Here is a 7,172-nt window from a genome sequence, read left to right as displayed (position 1 = left end):
CAATACACACTATATAGTTGAAAATCACCATATACCAAATGACAAATATAAATTTATTTCTTTTCTAAAATGATTTATATTTATAAGTTATGCTTCTGTCTATTAAAATTCATAATGCCGCTATGGTAGTCTCCTCTTATCAGAAGAGAATGCTTTCCAAGACCCTCAGTAAATGCCTGAAACCATGAATAGTGCTGACTCCATATATTACGCTTTTTTTTTGTATATATACATATCTCTGATACAGTTCAATTTATAAAATAGGCACAGTGAGAGATAAAAAGCAATAACTAACAATAAAATAGAATAGGTATAAGAATATACTACAATAAATGTTACATGAAAGTGGCCTCTCTATATGTTTGTTGTACAAATATACTGCCTTTCCTATCTTAAGTGCTTGTGTATTGTGACCATAACTTTTGCAGTTTGACAGTTAAGACTGCAAAACTAGCATATGTTTCTTTTCTCTTCCTCACAGTTTCACAGATAGAAAATTTGTTCTTACCATGAAGTTTAGCAACTTCATCATAAGGTTTTAGTTCAGTTCCTTGTTAAATCATGAACTTACAGTTCATCAATTAAAGGAAGCACTTTATGGCCTCTTTTTGGCATATCTGAATTGTCAGTATCTTCACTTGCATGCTTTGGGTTCTTAAGAAGTAGAGTGACTTGATCATAAACACAGCCTTAGCACAACAGTCAATCTGGTAACCTAGACGACCCCCAAGTGACTAGGCTGACTGCAGGGCATGCTGGACAGAAGGAAGGTTCACTACTGTCACAGGACAAGGTCCTGCAAGACTGCACGAGATTTCATCACTCCACTCAGAATGGGGGTGCTGTTTCAAACATGTGAAATGCCTATTTCTGGAGTTATCCACTTCATATTTTAGAACCAGGGTTGACCAAAGGTAACTGAAACCAAGAGTAGTGAAACTGTGATTAAGGGAAGCTACTGTATAATCCTTTCCCTATAAATTTGTCCCCTAACTTCAGTTCAGTCACTCAGTTGTGTTCAGCTCTTTGCGACCTCATGGACTGCAGTAAGCCAGTCTTCCCTGTCCATCACCAATACCCGGAGCTTACTCAAACTCATGCCCATTGTTTTGGTGATGCCATTCAACCATCTGATCCTCTGTCATCCCCTTCTCATCACGCCTTCAATCTTTCCCAGCGCCAGGGTATGTTCAAATGTCAGCTCTTCGCATCAGGTGGCCAATTCGAGTTTCAGCTTCAGTATCAGTACTTCCGATGAATATTCAGGACTGATTTCCTTTAGGATGGACTGGTTGGATCTCCTTGCAATCCAAGGGACTCGCAAGGGTCTTCTCCAACACCACAGTTAAAAAGCATTAATTCTTTGGCCCTCAGCTTTCTTTACAGTACAAAACTCACACCCATACAAGAATACTGGAAAAAACAAAGCTTTGACTAGACAGATCTTCACTGGCAAAGTAATGTTGCTACTTTTTAATATGCTATGAAAGTTGCATATAATTTTTATTGCAAGGAGTATCTTTTAATTTCATGGCTGCAGTCACCACCTGCAGTATTTTGGATCCCCCCAAAATAAAATCTGTCACTGTTTCCACTGTTTACCCATCTCTTTGCGTGAAGTGACAGGACCAGATCCCATGATCTTCGTTTTCTGAATGTTGAGTTTTAAGCCAACTTTTTCACTCTCCTCTTTCACTTTCATCAAGAGGCTCTTTAGTTACTCTTAGCTTTCGGCTATAAATGTGGTGTTATGTGCATATGTGAGGTTATTGATATTTCTCCCAAAAATCTTGATTCCAGCTTGTGATTCATCCAATCCAGAATTTCTCATGATGTTCTCTGCATATAAAATGCATAAGCAGGGTGACAATATACAGCCTTGATGTATTCCTTTCCCGATTTGGAACCAGTCTGTTGTTCTCTGTCCAGTTCTAACTGTTGCTTCTTGACCTGCATACAGATTTCCCAAGAGGCAAGTCAGGTGGTCTGATATTCTCTTTTCGTTAAGAATTGTCCAGAGTTTGTTGTGATCCACACAGTCAAAGGCTTTGGCATAGTCAACAAGGCAGAAATAGGTGTTTTCCTGGAACTCTCTAGCTTTTTCAATGATCCAATGGATGCTGGCAATTTGATCTTTGGTTCCTCTGCCTTTTCTAAATCCAGCTTGAACATCTGGAGTTTTACAGTTCACATACAATTGAAGCCTGGCTTGGAGAATTTTGAGCATTGCTTTGCTAGTGTGTGAGATGAGTGCAATCGTGCAGTAGTTTGAGCATTCTTTGGCATTGTCTTTCTTTGGGATTGAAATAAAAACTCACCTTTTTCATTTCTGTTGCCACTGCTGAGCTTTCCAAATTTGCTTGAATATTGAGTGCAGCACTTTCACAGCATCATCTTTTAGGATTTGAATTAGCTCAACTGGTATTCCATCACCTCCACTAGCTTTGTCCATAGTGATGCTTCCTAAAGCCTACTTGACTTTGCATTCCAGGATGTCTGGCTTTAAGGTGTTGATCACACCACTTGATTATCTGGTCGTGAAGATATTTTCTGTATAGTTCTTCTGGGTATTCTTGCCACCTCTTCTTAATATCTTCTGCTTCTGTTAGGCCCATACCATTTTTGTCCTTTATTGAGCCCATCTTTGCATGAAATGTTCCCTTGGTATCTCTAATTTTCTGGAAGAGATCTCTAGTCTTTCCCATTCTGTTTTTTTTCCTCTATTTCTTTGCATTGATCACTGAGGAAGGCTTTCTTATATCTCCATGATATTCTTTGGAATTCTGCATTCAAATAGATATATCATTACTTCTCTCCTTTGTCCTTCGAGTCTCTTCTTTTGACAGCTATTTGTAAGGCCTCCTCAGACAACCATTTTGCCTTTTTGCATTTCTTTTTTTGTGAGGATGGTCTTGATCACTGCCTCCTGTACAATGTCATGAACCTCCATCCATAGTTCTTCAGTCACTCTGTCTATCTGATCTAAACCCTTCCATCTATTTGTCACTTCTACTGAATAGTTGTAAGGGATTTGATTTAGGTCATACCTGGATAGTCTAGTGGTTTTCCCTGCTTTCTTCAATTTAAGTCTGAATTTGGCAATGTGGAGTTCATGATCTGAGCCACAGTCAGCTCTTGGTCTTATTTTTTGCTGACTGTATAGAGCTTCTCTATCTTTGGCTGCAAATAATACAATCAATCTGATTTAGGTATTGACCATCTGGTGATGTCCATGTGTAGAGTCTTCTCTTATGTTGTTGGAAGAGGGTGTTTTCTATGACCAGTGTGTTCTCTTGGCAAAACTCTGTTAAGCCTTTGCCCTGCTTCATTCTGTACTCCAAGGGCAAATTTGCCCGGTATTTCTTGGCTTCCTACTTTTGCATTCCAGTCCCCTATAATGAAAATGACATCTTTTTTAGTGTTAGTTCTAGAAGGCCTTGTAGGTCTTCACAGAACCATTCTACTTCAACTTCTTCAACATTACTGGTTGGCACTTGATTACTGTCATATTGGATGGTTTGCCTTGGAAATGAACAGAAATCATTCTGTCGTTTTTGAGATTACATCTAAGTACTGCATTTCAGACTCTTTTGTTGACTATGATGGCTACTCCATTTCTTCTAAGGGATTCTTGCCATAGTAGTAGATATAATGGTCATCTGAGTTAAATTCACCTATCCTAATCCATTTTATTTTGCTGATTCCTAAAATGTCGATGTTCACTCTTGTATCCCTTTTTGACCACTTCCAATTTGTTTTGATTCATGGACCTAACATTCCAGGTTCCTATGCATTATTGCTCTTTACAGCATTGGACTTTACTTCCGTCACTGATCATGTCCACAACTGGGTGTTGTTTTTGCTTTGGCTTCATCTCCTCATTCTTTCTGGAGTTATTTCTCCACTGATTTCCAGTAGCATATTGGGCACCTACTGACCCTGGGAGCTCATCTTTCAGTGTCCTATCTTTTTGTCTTTTTCCTAACTTAGCTCAGGTTTAATTCCCAAGTGACACTAGTGGCAAAGAACCTGGCTGCCACTGCAGGCGACACAAGAGAGTCAGGTTTGATCCCTGTTCTAGAAGGTACCCCAGAGGAGGAAATGGCAACCCACTCCAGTATTTTTCCTGGGAAATCCCATGATCAAAGGACACTGATAGGCTACAGTCCAAGGGCTCACAAAGAGACACAACTTAGCATGTACATAGAAATGACTTAACATGTAGATAAATTTATTCCCTACTTTACTTCAGCTTTAATTATAGTACATGTGAATAGCGTGTTGGTGTCTGCAGGTTCTGTATTATGCCTCCTCTAACTTTATAGCCGAGCCCTCCACTATGTTTAATTTGAATCTCTTTTCTGTCTTTAAAAATACATCTGTCAGTACAGTTTGGTGCCCTTATCTGACTCATGAAACTAGGAATAACATGCAAAAAAAAGGAAAAAATAAAATTTTGTTAAAAGCTGTAATTACTTAGCAAGGTTTTAAAAAGAAAACGAATATTTTTAGCATGAAAGAAAGTGTTAATTAAAAATAACTATTGGGAGAGTCTTATTAATTTAAATTTTTGGTATGTGTGAACTTGGTTGGGAAATCAAGGTCAGGTGTAGACAAATTGTTCTATTAATTTTTGTCCTTGAGGAATAAGAAATTGCTATGATGAAATTTACTATTTTATTAACTCATTAAAGAGAGATTTTTGAGGAATAGTTAAAAAGCTCTTTTAAGGGTATAATGATTTAATACTTACCTCAATGTTTAGCTGAATTTATATGCACACTTTATACTAGATAAGCAATTATGCATGCACAAATATATGTTAGTCTCTGAGCTTCAATTTAGATTTGTATCTAGAATCTATAGGACAATAATTTTTAATACATTTCTAGCTATTGGATGTAAATAATTTACTAGTGTAAAAAAATATTCAATATGCTGAGTTTCAAATAAATCTTCCTGCTCTGAAGTGAGTCTGTCAAAATTCTTACCAGCAAACAATGATTGCATTGTTCCAGACTTCCTTGACGGATGATAAGCAGGGTCTAGGTTCCTTTACAAGTACCCAGATCCTTTCTAAGCAGCCGCTCTTATAGGAGGTAAATTTAGTAAAGTTTTAGCTATGATGGGTAGAGATGAATAGGAAGAATTAAGCATATGATTATGGGTATACTGTAACAGATACTGGGGTAAGAGTCTAAAATTCTGAGTTCTGGGCCCATTTCTGTCTCTAGCTACTAATCTTAAAGTAAAATGTAACCAGCATCTCTTTCTTTTAACATGTAAAATGAAAATATACTTAAAAAAATTAAGTGTCTTATAAACTGTAATGTAAGGCATTATAAATAACTAGATTCTTTTATCCTGGGCTAGTAATTGTAAACTAGAGTCAGAATACAAAGCCAATATAATAATTGGGTTTAGCAGCTGGCTCTGTCTCTGTGATCTAGTGTCTCATATAATTTTTGAAGAGGCTATTTTACCTCTTAAATAATTCCCTTATGATTTAATGATTGGATTGATTTTGCTCCGTTTTATCATTTTGTAGCTAGATCATTCATGAGCCATGCTTTTCACATCTTCTCATAATTATAACCTCTATCATCATTATTATGATATTAATAATTATTTATACATGTGAAATATTTTGTGAAAGATGTAATTGGTTTATATTACTGTGTATACAACTTGTATTACTGTGTATTTCCTTATTTTCCTTAATTTATATTGAAGGCCACAGACCTCTTAGCATGTTTGTCATATATTATAGAGATGACAGTTTCACACTGAAGACCATACTGTTGCCCTGGCCTTTGGTCTAGTGATGTCAGTTGCGTACAGCTATGAAACTCTTAGTGACAGTCACAGTGAAAAGGAAGAATGCAGAATGAGATATGAATAGAGAAATCAGAGAGGAGTGGCATCTTCTGTTTCTGAGGAATATACAATAATCTATCACTGGGACAAGAAATGGTAGTGTGAGCTATGGCTTATATTTTGCCTCTGAGCTAGCATCTGCTATAGTATTAATTTAATCATCTTTTATTTGAAAATTCAATGTTATCTAATCGATTCCAGGTTTTAAAAACTAAATGCAGCAGGTGAAACAGAATGCTGACCAATTGTTCTCACTCTTGACTCCACTAAAATACCTTCTTTGTTGAACAGGAACAAACCTGTGGTAGGTACTAACTTGATTAATTCAGGTAAAGGGATCCTAACTACTAGGAACTAAGTGACAGTGGTAAATGGTTAAGTTGTTTACATCTGCAACAAATATTGTAACTTTGATTACATAGTATTTCTTGCAGCACATAATTTGGTAGAAATATCAATATTTTGAAAGAAAAATTTTTTTTAGACATGACCTTAAAAATGAATTAAAAATGATTGTAATGACTTCTGGTTTCCAATCAGGCATATACAAACCTTGGAATTTGTCTCTGTCCTAACAACAAGTAAAAAAGCTAAACAGATTGAAAAATCAACACATTTATTTGGGGACCATAACAGCAGTGGTCTGCAACCTTCTAGGTACCAGGGGTTAGATTCATTGAAGACAATTTTTCCATGGACTGGGAAGGAGGGAGATGGTTTTGGGATGATTCAAGCCCATCACACATTTTGTGCACTTTATTTATATTATTACATCAGCTCCAACACAGATCATCAGGCATTAGAGTCCAAAATTTGGAGACCGTTGCATAAAGAGGGGTGTTCACAAGTAAAACTGCTGGCCCCAAGATTGGAAAGACTGGCAGGTAAATGCAGAGATTCATGGCTTAGCACAGCAGAGCTTTAGAGCTTAACATTCTGTGGGAACAAGTGTGGGGGTAGAAAAAAAAATCATTGTAATTGACTAATTGGTGGAAGCTCAGTGCTGGCATTCTGCATGTTGCAACTCCAGGGGGATGCAGTCATAGGGGTGCCTCAAAATACTGTGAGGTTTACCTCCAGGAGCTAGACTAGATTCTCACAGTAAATATCCAAGAAATAACCCTTCCTGCTTCTCTCAGCGAGAAGAGGAAAAATAATTTTTAAAATACCACAGAGTGCTCTGTTTTTTTTTTTAACAAGTTCTGATAATAATAACTAACATTCATTGTTGTTTGCTACATGCCAGGCACTGCTAAGTGCTTTTCGTGCATTATGTTATTTTAGATATAAGAAAA

Source organism: Ovis canadensis, chromosome 25 (assembly GCF_042477335.2).
Source record: "Ovis canadensis isolate MfBH-ARS-UI-01 breed Bighorn chromosome 25, ARS-UI_OviCan_v2, whole genome shotgun sequence".
NCBI lineage: Eukaryota > Metazoa > Chordata > Mammalia > Artiodactyla > Bovidae > Ovis > Ovis canadensis.
Note: the sequence above shows the minus strand (reverse complement) of the source record.